Genomic DNA, 17,745 nt, shown 5'->3' on the forward strand with positions numbered 1-17,745 from the left:
GGAGGTTTAAAAGAAAATTATTCAATACACTATTTGTTGGTAAAAGATTTCTGATGCAAATTTCCAAAGCACCGATGAAACTGACCTTAACTAAGAGAAACATCTGACAGCAGAAATAGACTCTCCTGGAATCCATACAATAGAGTTCCAATAGAATGATTCAAAATGAGCTAAAATTAATATAGACAAAGGAAATGAAACACAAAATTAAGAACTTTTGACTCATTAAAAAAAAAAAAACAACCTGACAATAGGAAAAGGAAACAGAAACTTTAAAACAAAACTTTTAAAAGTAATTTAAGAATAGTGGATGCATTTTAAAACAAATTAGGAAAAAGAAAATTAATAAACTGGTAAGATGAAAATGGATGTGAGAGTTGGACTATAAAGAAAGCTAAGCACCAAAGAATTGATGCTTTTGAACTGTGGTGTTGGAGAGGACTCTTAAGAGTCCCTTTAACTGCAAGGAGATCAAACCAGTCAATCCTAAAGGAAATCAGTCCTGAATATTCATTGGAAAGACTGATGCTAAAGCTGAAACTCCAATAGTTTGGCCACCTTATGCAAAGAACTGACCCATTGGAAAAGACCCTAATGCTGGGAAAGATTAAAGACAAGAGAAGAAGGAGACGACAGAGGATGAGATGGTTGGATGGCATTACAGACTTGATGGATGTGAGTTTGAGCAAGCTCTGGGAGTTAGTGATGGCCAGGGAAGCCTGGTGTGCCACAGTCCATGGGGTCACAAAGAGTCAGACATGACTGAGCAACTGAACTGAAGATGAAAATATCCAGAATAAAAATGTTATAAAAGGAAAACAATCAAGAAGTTGAGAAAGTATAACACATTGACTGTTAAAGCCAAGAAGCAAGGAGAGAAAAGATTGAAAAGAAGCAATATTTGAAAAAATAATGACTGGAAATTGATCTGAACATTCAAAAAGCCCTACTACATCCAAACTGGATAAATACAAAGAAAACCACATTTAGGCACATTTAGGCTTATCTGGAAGCTAGCCTCCAAAATGTCCCTCCAGTGATCCCTGTGGGGATTTGATGCTTGGGGAATCAGTACAAATGATGCTTTCTGGCTACTACTGTTGTGGTGAGTAATAAACCATCCTTTGTCTCTCATCCAGAAGTCTCATGTCTTCTGCCAGTATCTATGAAACTGTAGTAAGCTAATTCTTAGCTTAGAGTAATTACCATTTCTTTTTAGTAGTTTGAATAATTAAGTTCTAGTCTTAGCAAATTTGATGATTGAAATACAGTATTGTTGTCTATATTGTTCATTTGTTTTTAAAATAAAATTGAAATGGTCATTTCACTTTATATAGGAAACTGATTTTTTTTTTTTTTTTTTGGTAGTGTTTTGACCATTTGGTTTATGGATGATGAACCAGAAAATAGAACCAAAGATAACCACTTTTTGGTTACCTCCATAGGTTTTTTTTGGGGGGGGGTGGGGGGGAGGGGTCAGTGACAATCCATTATTCCAGATGGGGAGTTGGGCAAAGCCATTTAAATTTTTTTTATTAAATGTTTTTTAGGCAAAGCCATTTCCTCCTCTTTAGTTCTTGTTCTCAAAGATTAACTTCCTCCTTTCTCTATCCTCCCAAAGAAGCTCCTTCTTTGTCAAGCAATTTTTAGTGACAACTTGTTTCAACATTTTTGATACTGTCCTTAAGTCTGTGCAGATCTTATATTCCCTTGGTATTTTGGATTATTATTAATTTTTCAGTAATTAGGGTCTGAACTTACGATCCTTCATCAAAGATTTTGTTCACATCCAAGACCAGAGCCAGTTTTAGTCTCCTTCCTTGTGACCAAGTGCTGAGTTAGCCATATTCACCCCTTAGCTTTCAAATACATAATTTTAGCCTATTTAATTTTCAGTTAATTCACATTGCTCTGAAGTAAAAATTCTTAGAAACAAAACACTGTTACCAGTGAGAAGGTAAGGTTTTTTTTTTTTTTGAAGGTAAGGTTTTAAGTGGGATTCTGCAAATAGAGTATACTAATACTTTAAGCATGTTAAGGAAAAAGAAACAATTTCTCTCCAAGTGATAAGATGTTGTGGTGAAACTAGCCCAAGATTCCAGAGCCCAGGGCAACTGTGCCTTGTCCAAACTGAGGAGATGCTGACTGAACTCCTGCAGGACCCATCATTAGCCCTTTCTCGATTTCCCTCTAAATTCTACATGGTGCTACTCTTCTCCAAGTGATTCCTAGCATTCTGTTCTTTTCCCAATTTTCTGCCACAGCAAGTGCAGACATTGTGTTGCCATCCAGGCATGGAAGCCAGGACCATATAACTTCCTCAGCTGAGTTCACATCCATTTAACTTATATTTTTCTCCCAGGAAAGGATCACCAGCCTCTTCTGTGAATCAGTTACTTTTACATATAATTTTGATTTCCAAAGGAATTAAGTGACAGAAGTGACATAAGATAGTTATGGCTTAAAACATAGGCATTATTAGAACCCACTCTCACAAACTGAGCAAAGCATTCAAGCAATTGTTTTTCTCATTGTGACAGATCTCATTCCTTATGAATGCCCCGTCTATGACTATTTGTCTTTGGACGCCAGGAATGACCCAGGCACATGTCTGTTTCTACTTCTGCCTTATTACTGCATTCTCATTAACATCAGTATAACCCGTCTATCCTTTGATCCATTTTTGGTCGCTTAAAAATTTTTATTCAGAAGTCCTGGGCTCTAGTAACAGCTCTACTTACAATATGTGGCCACTCCCAGGGAAGAGAATGACACTTTCAACTTTGAGAGTGACAGAATCTACTTTGCCTCCCATAGGATTTCAAGTATAATTTAAGCCCCCAATATCTGGCTTTATGATTCTTCTTTTTCTCTTGCTATCGTATATATATACGCACACAAAAGATGGGTAGGGATATATAATTTGGTCATCAAATCATTGTTGACATGTGTGGGAGTGCTTATGAAGCAGCTCCTCATATGCAAGCTACAGAAAGTAGGAATCAAGCTACAGAAAGTAGGAATCAACTGCAGTGAGGAATGTAAGCACCTGGAATTCACAGACTGCGCCCAATTCATAGAACAATGCACCAGTGAGTGGCAAGGTTATCTGCTTGGTGACAAAAACACTCGCGACTCTGGCGGGACTCGAACCCGCAACCTTTGAATGCCTCACTGCTGTGCTAGAAGTCCAATGCGCTATCCATTGCGCCACAGAGCCGGGCGGCGGTGGGGGGTTGGCTGGATCCCAAACACTGTCGGTGATTTATTTGGTTATCAGTAAATATAATTTGTGGAGATTTATTACGTTTCAGTCACTGTGAAAGTTCAAGAAACATAAAAACAAGACAAAGTAAGGGACATCAATGCACAACATGGGGGGATTTCTGAGCCTTTCCATGACTGCTGTCATTCGTTTTCACGAAGTAAGGAATAGTTTGTTCAAGACTCAAAAAACATCTCATTTCATCTGGTCTCTCCAAGCCCAAGCTCGGGACCGTTGACTTTGCGAAAATGGAATTTGAGGAACTTCCAGCAAAATGCCGTTGGGATATATTTTAAATCCATGGCGGGGCCCTACTACTCTCTTTCCTCTTGCTTACTTCTGGAGTTCTCTCTCTCTTGACCCGGGGGCCCTTCTTGTTCATCTTTGTGTTCTTTCTGAAAAAGAAGAGTTCGTTTGTTTTGTCAATGGGCTCATGGAGCAACGTGATCGCATTGCTGCCCTCTCTCTCGAAGGAAAAGGCTACAGTTTTTAAGAGTCCAGGAAGCTTTGGAAAGATCTCAGGTTTTCTAACTCGGGAATTTTCTTTTGATGACTCTTTGGGTTGAGATGCAAAAGACGGCTGTTTCTTCGCTGCCGCTTTTCTGTGAGACTGTATGGTCCAGTCGCAGTGGCTCCCTCAGTGACCGTCGGTCAATAAGCGGCTTGAAGTCTTTGCGGACAGAAAGGGATGCGAACAGTGGAGGTCACTGAGTGCGGGAGAGGCCAAGGTTTGTTGACGAGGAGCAGGAGGGTAGTTGTGACTTGAGATATCGGAGGAGAGTTGTGGAAGGAAGAGAAGAAATCTCAGGTCATCCCTACCAAGGGAGGACAGAGCAATATGATAGAAAAAATATGACCCGCTCTTCCACGGGGAGACTAGAACATGAGCTAGGTAGGAGCTTGAAGATCACTCAAGCACTCTACACACTAGTGAGTAACAAAGAATGCAGGAAAGGAGCTTCTCCCGGCCCTCAAACTCTCAACGCCACATAATATCAGAAATGAAAATAGTTTATTCTGAAAATTACAAGATAAAACGCGAACTATGAACCGACTGTCAGCAAAAACGCAAAGCAGAAAGGATGTGTTAGACAAAAGCTGAAGTTTGAGCTGAGTGAGAAAGTCCTTGTAGCCCTAGAGCCTAGGAGCCTGGGTATTGAGAGCCTGTGCGTTCACACCCGCAGCCCACCCTCTAGCCCCTCGCTCTATCCCCTCCTCGGGGCCGCGGGTGCTCACCCCGCGCTCGCCTCCTCCCAGGACCTGTCGGCGCATATACCTTTCTCTTAGCGCCACAGCGGAACTTCCGGCAACCTAGAGACTAGGGAAGTGATAGGTAGATCAGACCAAGTTTCTTTATTCATTCTTCTCCAGCCTCACGTCTTTGAGGGCATGTCGGTTCGAGTCCAAGTTTTGGGAGCTGCGGAAAAGGAGGGCCGGAGGTGAGCGGCATCTCCAGGGCAGCCTCAGAGGTGGAAATGCTAGTGGGAGAAGGACCCGGAATGAAGGCATCGAAAGCATCGGACGCTAAGTAGGGATTGACTTTGATGAGAGTTCCTTGGGTTGCCCTTCCCCTGACCCAAAGGACTATTCGATACGTTGCTCGAGGGGGAATACCGGTTGAAAAGGAGAATCCCGGGACTGTCTCCTAGTCGCTCAGAAAAATCTCACCTCTCTGCTCTTTAGTAAAGGAAGCGAGAACGTTCCAGAGGCCCTCTCCGAATGAGGGAAGCCCGCGGCTACTTTTGCTTTTCATAACGAAAAGTTGTAATTTTTAAAAAGCATTTTAGGAACCCTCAGGATAGAAGTCTTACCCCCCCCCGCCCCAAATATTCCTCCAGGAACAAGCAGAGTATGAAGTTTTAAAACAGATTTGGCAATCTCTTAAAGAAAATGGTTAGGAATTTTCCAGATTGCCAAAGGAAAAACACATGAGAAATGCTCTGAATCTGTGAGCAATGTGAATTTGCTTTTCCTGACCACATTTCGTCCATTTGTCAGGCATGGCTTAGTTGATCTTTTCTAGATATAGATAAAAGTAAATTATGTGATCTTCAGTTAGATCTATCCCCGCCCCCCCCCCACCCGCCATAAGACTTTCTCAGTGATAGACGAATTGAATAGAACTCTATTTAAAGAATACTTTTGTTATTTCTGGTTAAATATTATGTATTAAATCCAAGCAATTAGCAACTTTTTCAAGATGCATCCTATTCATCCGCTCACACCTCTTACCTATGAACAGTTTGTTGGCCACAAAATGGGGGCCTGTCTATCTATGCATCTTAGGATCTGGTATCTACATTTAGCCATTCTATCCTGAAACATTTCTGTAGAACGTCTGGAGATTCTGCTGAAGGAACAGAAAGTTACAAACATAAAAGGAGAATGGGAAACATGCAATGTTGGTTTAATTTAGAGGAAATGAGCCTTTGCATTGCCTCCCCCAAACTGAACCACATAATCCATTTTCTAGAAAGCAGTTAGGACCTCACACACTCAAAAAGAAAAGAAAAGAAAAAAGAAATTCATGGACAAACTATAGCTCTTTTTAACCCATCTGGAAAGTGAAAGCGCATTCGCTTCTGTAAATACATTCCCAAACACAAGTAGTACTGTGAGCCTAAGTTAGGAACCGACGGACAGCGAGTGAGGGGATCCAGAGGTTTTCAACCTCGTTTTTCTCTCCTTCCACCTTAGACACAAATCAGAGAGAATATTCCCTTCCCTGAAACCCGTTGAGCACAATATCATTCATCGAGGAGGCTGTAAGTTCAAGCAGAAGTGTTGGTCCCACTCACGCCTAAAAGGATTAGTTTGATTTCAACTCGCTTCTGAGTAAATTTGGTTCGATTTCGGAGACCCCAGCACCCGGCACGAACCCAGCTCATCCCCTAGGGAGGCAGGCCCTAGCTGATGATGACCTGAACTTTGTTGAAAACAAAGATACTTGTATAGATTTTATTGTTCAGTCGCTCAGTTGTGTCCGACTCTTTGTGACCCCATGGACTGCAGCACACCAGACTTCCCTGTCCATCACCAACTCCCGGAGCTTGCTCAAACTCATGTACATCGAGTTGTTGATGTCATCCAACCATCTCACCCTCTGTAGTCCCCTTCTTCGGCCTCCAATCTTTCCCAGCATCAGGGTCTTTTCCAATGAGTCAGTTCTTCGCATCAGGTGGCCGAAGTATTGGAGCTTCAGCTTCAGCATCAGCCCTTCCAACGAATATTCAGGGTTGATTTCCTTTAGGATTGTCTTCTCCAGCACTCTTATCGCAGTGCTCCTAAATGTCGGAGGCTGCTGGAGAGAGTTTGACCTCCCTCGCCAAGCTTTCCCTTCGAGTAGGAAATGGCAACTCACTCCAGTGTTCTTGCCTGGGAAATCCCATGGACACCGAAGCCTGGTGGGCTACAATCTATGGGGTTGCAAAGAGTCGAACACGATTGAACGACTGGGCACACACGCACATCCCTAAGCTTTCATTCATCTGAGGGTTTTTGCCCAACTCACTGCACACACTTGTCTACACAAGTCTTGTCTGTCTACCAGGTATCTTCTTATAATGAAAAACTTCCTTCCATACATGTAGTCGTGGCCGAGTGGTTAAGGCGATGGACTAGAAATCCATTGGGGTCTCCCCGCGCAGGTTCGAATCCTGCCGACTACGGCGAAAATTTTAACCTATGTAGTGCTATAGGGTCGCTAAGAGACACGACTGAGCGACTTCACTTTCACTTTTCACTTTCATGCATTGGAGAAGGAAATGGCAACCCACTCCAGTGTTCTTGCCTGGAGAATCCCAGGGACTGGGGAGCCTGGTGGGCTGCCGTCTCTGGGGTCGCACGGAGTCGGACACGACTGAAGCGACGCAGCAGCAGCAGCAGTGCTGCGGGAAAAAGCAAAGCTAGTTCTGATTACATTCTCAGAAGTTTACCCACTCCAGTATTCTTGCCTAGAGAATCCCATGGATGGAGAAGCCTGGTAGGCTACAGTCCATGGGGTCGCAAAGAGTCGGACACGACTGAGCGACTTCACTTTCACTTTCACTTTCTAGTAATTCCCCAACCCGATCGTTATACAAGGCTCAAGGGTGTCTTCAGTTTTCCCTTCCCAAAGGGACACTTGGGTGAAATGTTAAATCACTTACATATTTTATTAAAATATTTGCCACTGAGTAAAATTGGCTTTTTGAAATTATATGAGTTTATTCGTGTAACCACTACCATAATCAGGATACAGCAAAGTCCTATCAATCCATAAACCTCCCCATGTAATCACTTTATAGTCATCTCCTAATTCTATACATAGCAGTTGACAACAAGATATGTTTTCTGCTCCCTTGTTTGACTTTTTTGAGAATGTTGTGGAAATTGAATCATACAGAATGTAACCTTTTAAGATTAGCTTCTTCCACATGAGATAGAACATGCCTTAAGATTTATGCAAGTTGTTGCATGTATTAAAATTTTGCACCTTTTTGCAGTTGAATAGAATTTCATTGAGTGAATGTACCACAGTTTATTTCTTCTTCCATCCATCGAACCTGGTTATTCAAGGTTGTTTCCAGGTTTGGGTAATTGTGGGGGGGGGGGGAATGCTATTAACTTTAGCATATGCAAATTTTCATTTTTATTAGATAGATATTTCGATGGCTGCTTCCCCCCTCCCCCATTTTCAAAATGCATTACTTTATTTTCCTCATAAGGCAACCATAACTTTTAAACCTTGAGTATATAATAGACTCAATATTTCTTCAGAAAGCTCTAGGGTTTCCATGAACTTTCCTGGAGCTTATGGCCTCAGTAGTTATGTTGCTTTGAAATAATAGCATGTATCTAATCATGCTGTGTTTTTGGAGACTTGCTTTGTGGCCTGGTAAAATGTCAAGATAGAGATAATTTCATGTGTGTTTGGAAAAAGTTTGAATCAGGAAGCTGATATGTGCACTGTTCTCTATATATGTATATTATATGACTTGCACTACTTTATTTTATGGGTTTTTTTTTGATGTGTCTTTTAGCTTTTCAGAGAGGTATATTGTATAAAAGTATACCACCAAGAAGCCCATCATGGTTGTGATTTTTATCTTTCTCTTGATACTTCCATCAATTCCTGGAATTTCCCTCAATTTCTTAAATTTCTAGAAGCTAGACAGTCTGGATAAAGCCATGATCTATGTAAGAATTATAACTTGGAAACTCCACCAATTGAACAATTCCAACAAGAAAGGCCTAGGAAAAAATCTATTTAATTTATGCAAACTTTAGACTAGCCATTGAGACTTAAGAGAAATGCTGCTACTTAGAGATATTTCTATGTTTCCTTCCTCAAAAGAAATGAGGAAAATGCAATTTAAATATAATTTATCTCATGGGAAACTCTGGGTAAAGATTAAGGATAAGCTGCAGTGCAGATTCTGATCATCTTGTGCTTCAAAATGAGTCTGGCTCCATCCACTGGTTCTGACCAGAGTGTAACTTCTGGCCTCCTCAAACCCAGGAGGAACCCAAACCTCATAACCTCTCTGAGAGAAGAGAGAAACTCAGAACTGGTTTGACTAGAATCTCAGCCTCAGGCGTGGGTGCAACTTTGCCTCTTAAGTTACCGCATTGGGGTTAATAAATTATGGAGCTTGAATTTAAAGATGTTGAGAGAAGTGGGCCCCCTTTGCAATTTTTTCCATCACAGTTAGCAGGAGAGCTCCATTCTGTTGCCTCCAGACGCGCGGGCAAGCACACCATCCTGCAAGGACCTCTGTGAGCAAGAAATGAAGGGCAATGCTTGGTGACATTCTGGCTGCCATCGGAGGCCTGGCACTGAACTATCAGAATAGTCCTGAGCGCAGACCTGTGTTTTCCCCGGGTAGTCACAGCACCGCCTCATATACGGGAGCAGGTCTCTTTAAGTTAAATTGAAAGTCATGCATTTGTAGAATAATGCCTACATACATCCACGGGGACAGTGGGTGACGGGAAGCAGCCAGCATCCCCGGAATTCCACCCGCACAAATTCCAAGGCTCATCTCGGCTAAAGTTCTGTTGAAATCTCGACAGAAGTTTGCTGCTGGGCGGCCTCGGTGAACTTAGCCGAACGGAGATAAGAAACTAGGAGAGATGAAAGGGGCTCTAGAGATTGCTTGCGAGACGCCAAGGGATCCACCGACCCCGCCCCAGAAACCTAGTCTTTAAGGAAGCGCGCTGGGTTTAAGAAAAAAAGGTGTCCGCAGAATAGTAGTAAGAAAAATCTTTAGTACAATTTGGCAGTCTTTACTGGACTTTTTTCTCTTGAGGAAGTAGAGTATGATGAGTCTTTGATCTTGAAATATTGAATCTCTGATGTGCTCCTCACCAATCCCTACACTTGACAAAATTCAGACTTTTGTTTCAAGTGTTACCTTTTCCACTTTCTCGAAAACATAACTTCTCTTGCAAGGTTTCTTCCGTGAATGTGCCAGAAATCAACACATTAAAGCTTGCTTTCCTAGAGGCAATGGACCTGGTAACTAAATAATCTATGTGAAGAAACGTATTAATTTATGGCCAAAACTGAGCAGAGGCACAGATAAACTATAAAATCTCGAAGGTTCAATTTTCCTGTCATATGAAGACTAAAAATACCTTGACGAGTTTTAAGGTATTACATCATACAATGAATATAACACGTTCAATCCAGTGCTGGTGATACAAGAAATGTTCAAAATACTCATTCTGTGTGTGTGTTTTTTTTTTTTTTAAGAAGAAAGCAAGGACTAGAACTACCAAGTTTCTGAGTTAATGGCGGGGGCGGGAGCGGACACTCTTTGGGGTCTTGCATTTGGCCAAAGAAAAAGGAGAAAAAAAATAAAATTAAATCCCTCAGGATTTTTTTTTCAAGTGTCGTGAGTGGACGTAGACTAAGTATTTTGATAGTTTAAACTAAATGGTTTTAGCAGAGTTACTGTGACACATCACAACAGTTATGGGGGGCTATGTGCCATGGGCGGTTCCATGGTGTAATGGTTAGCACTCTGGACTCTGAATCCAGCGATCCGAGTTCAAGTCTCGGTGGGACCTCACAGCCTTTTGTCTCTTGATATTTTCCCCTGAAAAATATTGTCCAACTATTGACGAAATCAATTTGGCCTATTTTATTTCTTGTAAGTCCAAACACATCAGCATTTGGGTGAGGAGGCAGAAGTGAAATCCCATTCTGGTTTAATGGAGTTCATTTTATAAGGAAGAAAAGGAGTATCAGAAGTAAGTACAAGTGCAAGACAACAAAAACCTTGCACTCTGCTGCGACTAGAAAAAAAAAATTCTAATAAAAAGCAATAACGATTCTTTTAATAAAGTTTACTTTCAGTGCACACTAAAAGAATATTTGAAATTGTTCAATATTTCAAAAGTGGGAAGTAAATTAATCTAATAGTATTGGAGAATATATAAACAGCAAATTTCTTTTCTGCCCATTATCTCTACCTGCACAATTTGACTCCCTCCACCCTTCCACAGGGCCACTGAACCTAGAGTGAGAGAGAGAGGGAAACTAAAGGTGGAAAATCTTAAAGTAGGTGACTTTAAGTAAACAAGCACGCAATAGTCACTTTTAAAATATCTACAGATTTAACCTATTTCAGCTTAAAATGGGTGGGGAATCCATAATGCCATTTTCATTGCCGTATTCATCTGCGCATTGGGCTATACACATAATACCAAACATCTCCTTTTATGAGATAAAATGATTGACTACTGCTATTTCCTTACTAATTACATTCTTGGTGTAAGTTTTCCTTCCCCGCCCCCCACCCCCCACGACTTGTTCTTTTACTGTTTTGCAGTGGACTCGGGATTTTTTTTTTAAATATAGTATTTGTCTTGGATGAAGTTTGAGTTGTTTTGCTTTGTTTTCTTGGATTAGACATTTACAGCCATTTCACATGAACTAGAGGCTGGGATGGAGAAGGAAATGGCAACCCACTCCAGTGTTCTTTCCTGGAGAATCCCAGGGACGGGGGAGCCTGGTGGCTGCCTTCTATGGGGTCACACAGAGTTGGACACAACTGAAGTGACTTAGCATAGCATAGAGGCTGGGAAGATTCCACCCCCACCCCTACATAGTCTTACTATGATACCAGGTTGTGTGGGAGATTTTAAAGCAATTTTTTTTTTCTTACAACTAACACATATGAAGATTCTGCTCCCATATACTGATCTTATATAGTATCTGCTGCTTCTCAACATTAGCCCTTTGTGTAAAGCACTTATTCAAACATTCATGTCTAAGCTCTCCTTCATAATGAGTTCTGTAAAGTTCCTGCTTCGACGTGTAAAACACACTCCTTTGTTCAAAACCAGAGTGCTGATTTTCTCTCTCACAGTGTGCCACTAACTTTAAGACTCTATGCACCTATATTAATTTGTTTTTTTTTTCTTTTTCTTTTTTGCAAATACTGTACAGAGAAAACACTACTTAACGGTCTCATTACATTCCTTTGACCTTCACAGAATGTGGAATCTACTCTTCGTACTCCATTATCCATACAAACAGATCATTTTTACTTTGCTCAAAATTTTAGTTTGCTTTATTCTTTCTACTTATAGATACATATTCCCAGATGAAAATGCAAAAGATGTCTACTCTGTAACTGTAAAGCTCTGTTTTTATTGCATATGTTGTTGCCATCACACAGTACATATACCAAATGGAAATATAAATATTACAGGGCTCATGCTTATAGTGCATCTTGCTTTACATGAACCCCAGCATTCTGTGAGTTGACCATAGTGACGAGTCAACAGTAGTTAATGAGTATGCTGCTGCTGCTAAATCGCTTCAGTCGTGTCTGACTCGGTGCGACCCCACTGACGGCAGCCCACCAGGCTCCCCTGACTCTGGGATTCTCCAGGCAAGAACACTGGAGTGGGTTGCCATTTCCTTCTCCAATGCATGAAAGTGAAAAGTGAAAGTGAAGACGCTCAGTCGTGTCCGACTCTTTGCAACCCTATGGACTGCAGCCCACCAGGCTCCTCCATCCAGGGGATTTTCCAGGCAAGAGTACTGGAGTGGGGTGCCATTGCCTTCTCCAGTTAATGAGTATATCATGATGCTTTTAACAGCAAGACGGACTGCAGTATGGCTGCGACGTCGTCTGAGTTGGTGTTAACTATGTAGAATGCCCACTAAAACCGTAGTCGACAGGATTCGAACCTGCGCGGGGAGCCCCCAATGGATTTCAAGTCCATCGCCTTAACCACTCGGCCACGACTACTGACTTACTGCTTCTCTTGTAGGCCAAAGTGAAAACTAGTTAGTGGCAAGTTCTGCAACAGTTGGTCTGATAACAAAAAGTTTCTTAGCCCTGTCCAGGTCTCTCCCTCGTGTATGAAAGAGAGCAAATCAAGAAGCAGCTGGTGATGTAATTCAATAAAAAGCTCCTAGACAAAGGACTAGATCTTCCTGGATGCTGGAGCTTGTCCACTAGCCGCTGACAATCGCGGACACGCACGATCACTCCTAATTCTCGGGAATCCGCAGAAGGGGAGCTTTGTCTTTAGAGTTAGTTTCAAACAACCTCCAGTCGCAAATACTAATGGGAGAAGGAACTCGAATAAAGGGGAAAATGCGAGAATTGGAGGTGCGGGTTGGGGGTGGTCATCTGTATTTACTTTCAGGTTTAAAATCTAAATCAGGGATCTCTTCCATGGCATCAAACTGACTTGTGCTTCCAAAAGAACGATTAAAATCATTTTACCGCGACAATTCAGAGTGAGAGGTTGGGGGTGGGGGGTGGGGGGAACTGAGCAATTTCTGTTCTAACTTGAAAAGACAAGGTTCTGAATTCCTTCCTTTGAAGGTCACTTGTGTCATCCTAGTGAAGGCCGTGAGACAATTCCCAAACTACCTAAGCCTTCAGCCTCCGGAGCCTGGGGAAAAGGGAGGCACTCAGTACAGGTTTCCCAAGGATACGATTTCTGCCGGAGGACATTCTTGGTCCCTTTCAATGCAGAACAACGCAAAAATACATGAAAACGCGTAAATGTTAGGGGAAAAAAATCCAGCTAAATTAATAAAGTTGACTCTTGAGTCAGACTATCTGCTTTATGAGAATGTGATAATGAAGGGGAGACTTGGCTCTGATTCCTTTTCATGGAAATGTTTTTCAGTAGCTCAGTCGTATCCAACTCTTTGCCACCCCATGGACTGCAGCACACTAGGCTTCCCTGTCCTTTACCATCTCGTGGAGCTTGCTCAAACTCATGTCCATTGAGTCAGTGATGCCATCCAACCAGCTCATGCTCTGTCGTCCCCTTCTCCTCCTGCCTTTAATCCTTCCCAGCATCACGGTCTTTTCTAATGAATCTGCTCTTCGCATCAGGTGGCCACAGCACTGGAGCTTCAGCTTCAGCGGTAGTCCTTCTAATGAATATTCAAGATTGATTTCCTTTAGGATTGACTGGTTTGATCTTGCAGTCCAAGGGAATTTCTTCAAAACCAAGGACTTTATCTCTGAGTTCTAGGAATGAAGTGTTTCGCTGGGGCATAAACTAGTAGAGAGAATTTCAACTATGAAAAGAACATGATCACCATGACTGAGGTGGAATGTAGTTCCCTGGGAGTTAAAAGAAACCATCTGTTTAACATAGTAAGAGTTATATTCCCATTACAATATTCTTGCAAATGTTATTTGGTCTTGCTATTAAGGCACTTGCTATATACATCCATCTAGACTCGTAAACGGTTTATAACCTTTAACATAGTAAATTTATTTTGAAGTTTATTGTCCTTGAATGGTCTAATCAAAGTATCGCCCCCAACCAGCAGAGTGTGCACCACTTGGGAACTTGTGAGAAATACAAATTCTTGGGCTTGGATTCAGATCTATAGAATTAAAAACTTGCTAGGAGTGGGGCGGGCAGGTAAGGGGAGATGCAGCAGTCTGTTTTAATAAAAAGCCCTCTAGGTGGTTCTGATGCCCATCGAAGTTTGAGAAGTACTCTCTTAGGGAAATAATCTTAACAAAGAGAAACATGTACTGCATAAAAATATTTATTTTTATTTCTCATTGTAATAGCAAATAAAAGGCATTAAAAAGAGATAACTGTTTAAATATTTTTGTTTTATCTGTGTAATTGATCATTACAATGTCAGTAAAACAAAATTTGGGAAGACTTTGTAATTATTCTGGGAAAATATTTATAATGTAATGTTCATTGACAAGAGCAGAATGAAATGAACATGACTTCAACTATGCACAATTTTTGCATATGAAATACTGAGAATAGAGAAGGAATACTTCAAAATATTGCTAGGGCTGGTTTCTGGGTTAATTTGTGCAGGATTACAAGTTAATTTTTTTGTTGTTGCCTTTTACAATGTAAAGTAATCATCCAGTTTTGTAAGCAAAAGGTATAACAATGTCTTTTATTAATTTATTTGTTATTTAGTGATGAGTGTATGTATCTCGTGGATCCCCATCAGAAGCTGACAGCAGGAAGCTGGTCTCTCAGAATGTCTTCTACTTGCTGCTGCTGCTAAGTCGCTTCAGTCGTGTCCGACTCTGTGCGACCCCATAAACGGCAGCCCACCAGGCTTCCCCATCCCTGGGATTCTCCAGGCAAGAACACTGGAGTGGGTTGCCATTTCCTTCACCAATGCATGAAAGTGAAAAGTGAAAGTGAACTCGCTCAGATCAGATCAGATCAGTCGCTCAGTCGCGTCCGACTCTTTGCGACCCCATGAATCGCAGCACGCCAGGCCTTCCTATCCATCACCAACTCCCAGAGTTCACTGAGACTCACGTCCATCGAGTCAGTGATGCCATCCAGCCATCTCATCCTCTGTCGTCCCCTTCTCTTCCTGCCCCCAAACACTCCCAGCATCAGAGTCTTTTCCAATGAGTCAAGTCTTCGCATGAGATGGCCAAAGTACTGGAGTTTCAGCTTTAGCATCATTCCTTCCAAAGAAATCCCAGGGCTGATCTCCTTCAGAATGGACTGGTTGGACCTCCTTGCAGTCCAAGGGACTCTCAAGAGTCTTCTCCAACACCACAGTTCAAAAGCATCAATTCTTCGGCGCTCAGCCTTCTTCACAGGCGCCTTCTATCAGACTATCAGAATAAGGGGTCCTTCCAGACTGAGGAGAAAGTGTTACTTGCCGGTTTGCCACAGTAGCGAGATATTCGACTAAATGATGTCAAAGAGTAAGCAATTTCACTTAATACGAATACACTTTCTGGTAGAAAATTTCTTTGAAAAGAACTTTATTCTGTACTGTTTAGTCATGTAAAGATACAGCACAATTGCCAAGTAGTCGTGGCCGAGTGGTTAAGGCGATGGACTAGAAATCCATTGGGGTTTCCCCGCGCAGGTTCGAATCCTGCCGACTACGGTACCTTTCCCCAGGGAGAGGTTAATCCTATTGAGGCATAGCCAGTTGGGGAAGAATGCCCGTGTCTTAAAGTGAGAAGGTTTGTTCTCCAACCTGGCTCTTTATGGCTGCTGGGGAAAGGCATGAGCATTCGGATGGCGCCCCAAACAGCATGGGGGTCTTACTACTATTATTAACTTTAAGAAATTCTACCATACCCCTAATGGTGTTTTCTTTTCTCCCTAGGAGAGTCAGGGCTTTGGTGATGCCTTCCGTTTTCCTGTGATTCAAGGCAAACAGGCTTTCTTAAGGAAAAAAACTTGAAACGAGCATTTCCTTGCTCAAAGAACCTCACCCATATCAGGGGTCGTCTTCGTCCTTGTTCACATACAAAAGGAAACTCCATGAAATCTTGGATGAAATGCAAGTGAAAGTTAAAGTTATGGTTGCCAAGTGGGGAATCCAAAATGGATATTAATAAGCAAACCACTACACAACTAAAGAACTTAAGTAAAACCATTTCCTTGGTGATCCAACTAGATAAGGACGATGACATTACATCTGGTGGACTTGTCCTGGGGCCCAAAAGCAGTGATGGGTATGCCTGTAGATGGATCTGCCAGTTGTACTTTTTTCTTACTCTTAACTTACTGAGTCCCCAGATATTCTCTGGTGGGCAGTGATCCAGGTCATCCAGTGATTATCCAGTGGGTCATACCTGGTGGGGTGGAAATCAAAAATAATCCATGAAGGAAAATATGGAAATAAATCAGCAGGTCTTGGTAATTTCTAATCCACTCCAGGCCTTGGTCATAGGGGAATCAGTGGCAGCTAAGCAGAACATTGTTGATCCCTGCATTATTGATGACAAATAAGCGAAAGTGCAGGGTCATCCATCAAAGTCAGGCTGAGTATTTAGGGTGAGATTGATTCTGGGGCTTTATTTCTGGAATCAAAGGCTGCACTTGTACCATGGGGGTGCGTTTTACCTCTGCATAATCAGGAGAAAAGGAAAAAAAAAAAAAATCAGGAGAAAAGAACCAGACCCAGGTTATATAAAATTTGCAGAGGAAAACTGGTGGTCACTTGAGGAAGAAGGAGCACACAGCTGATGAAGAGACCCAGGCACGAGGTATTTGCTTGATCTCCTTTACATATGTAGTGGCAGGTCAGGAAGTCCTAGGTTCAGGTGCCAAGTTCCCTCCTGGTCCCATACCTGAAACCAGATAAACGGAGCTTGAAGTTATTTTTGTTTCAATTTGGTGAGGACCATCTCCTTCAAACTCCGTGTGGTCTCAATTCTGTACTTTTTCCTTCCTTTCCTGAACTTCCACTCAACTGCTCCTCCTTTCCTTCTGTCTCATTTGTTGTCGCTGCTGTTGTTTAGTTGTTAAGCCATAATCAATTCTTTGTGACCCCCTGGACTGTTGCCCGCCAGGCTCCTTTGTCCATGGGTTTTCCCAGGCCCACTGGAGTGGGTTGCCATTTCCTTCTTCATCTCTCTTCTTATGTCTTCCCTTTTGTCCACCAACACTTTCATCTCCTTTGTCGTTGTCTTCCATTCTTTTTCCCTCTTCTGTCTGCTCCTTTCCCCCTTCTGCCGTTACCCAGCATCTCTCAACTGGATACTTTCTCCTTTGTGTTCCTTCCTCTAGGACAAGGTGGAATCATATAAATCCACCTCTGCTTCTGCCCAACAGGTGGAGATTCCCCCTCATTCGAGGTCTTTCTCTAATGTTTTTCTTCCACAGTTTATCTTGACTTCATCCCATTCAGATACTGGAATGACCAGCAGTTGAAGAAATGAGTGTGGCCATGGTTATATGTAAAGCTTCTTGGATTCAACATATGTTTTTTGAGCCTCTCTAAGAGAGAGTCAAGCAAGCAGTGAGGGAGTAGACAGCTGAAGTGGAAGACAAGTTAAGACTAGGTAGTGCTTGCCATTATTCTGTAGGCTTCTGAAGACAGCTGGAGCAGAGAAAATAAGATATTCCTGTCCCAGGAAGCCCAGAGGGTGAGAATGGTCGTGAGATCATCTCTGGTGGCTTTGTTTTTTCTGGTGGCTTTTGTCTAGTTTCTGCTTTGCGAATGTTTCGGTAGGTGAAGTACTCTTGACGAAAAAGATGACCACACA

At 42.1% G+C, this 17,745-nt stretch overlaps 5 non-coding genes across 5 annotated transcripts; 3 read left to right on the forward strand and 2 right to left on the reverse strand.

Annotated features, from left to right (window-relative positions):
- Nucleotides 1-3,132: 3,132 nt before the first annotated feature.
- TRNAR-UCU (transfer RNA arginine (anticodon UCU)) lies at nt 3,133-3,220 on the reverse strand. The gene is given in 2 exon segments: nt 3,133-3,168; nt 3,184-3,220. It is a non-coding gene; the product is annotated as a tRNA-Arg (tRNA).
- A 3,631-nt stretch (nt 3,221-6,851) lies between these two features.
- Nucleotides 6,852-6,933, forward strand: TRNAS-AGA (transfer RNA serine (anticodon AGA)). The gene has a single exon. It is a non-coding gene; the product is annotated as a tRNA-Ser (tRNA).
- A 3,313-nt stretch (nt 6,934-10,246) lies between these two features.
- On the forward strand, nt 10,247-10,318 carry TRNAQ-CUG (transfer RNA glutamine (anticodon CUG)). Its single transcript has one exon. It is a non-coding gene; the product is annotated as a tRNA-Gln (tRNA).
- A 2,113-nt stretch (nt 10,319-12,431) lies between these two features.
- On the reverse strand, nt 12,432-12,513 carry TRNAS-UGA (transfer RNA serine (anticodon UGA)). Its single transcript has one exon. It is a non-coding gene; the product is annotated as a tRNA-Ser (tRNA).
- Nucleotides 12,514-15,550: 3,037 nt separating this feature from the next.
- TRNAS-AGA (transfer RNA serine (anticodon AGA)) lies at nt 15,551-15,632 on the forward strand. Its single transcript has one exon. It is a non-coding gene; the product is annotated as a tRNA-Ser (tRNA).
- The last annotated feature ends 2,113 nt before the right edge of the window (nt 15,633-17,745 follow it).

The sequence above is a fragment of the Bos grunniens genome, chromosome 23 (assembly GCF_055505025.1).
Source record: "Bos grunniens cultivar Pamir isolate PY7600 chromosome 23, Bosgru_T2T1.0, whole genome shotgun sequence".
NCBI classification, from domain to species: domain Eukaryota; kingdom Metazoa; phylum Chordata; class Mammalia; order Artiodactyla; family Bovidae; genus Bos; species Bos grunniens.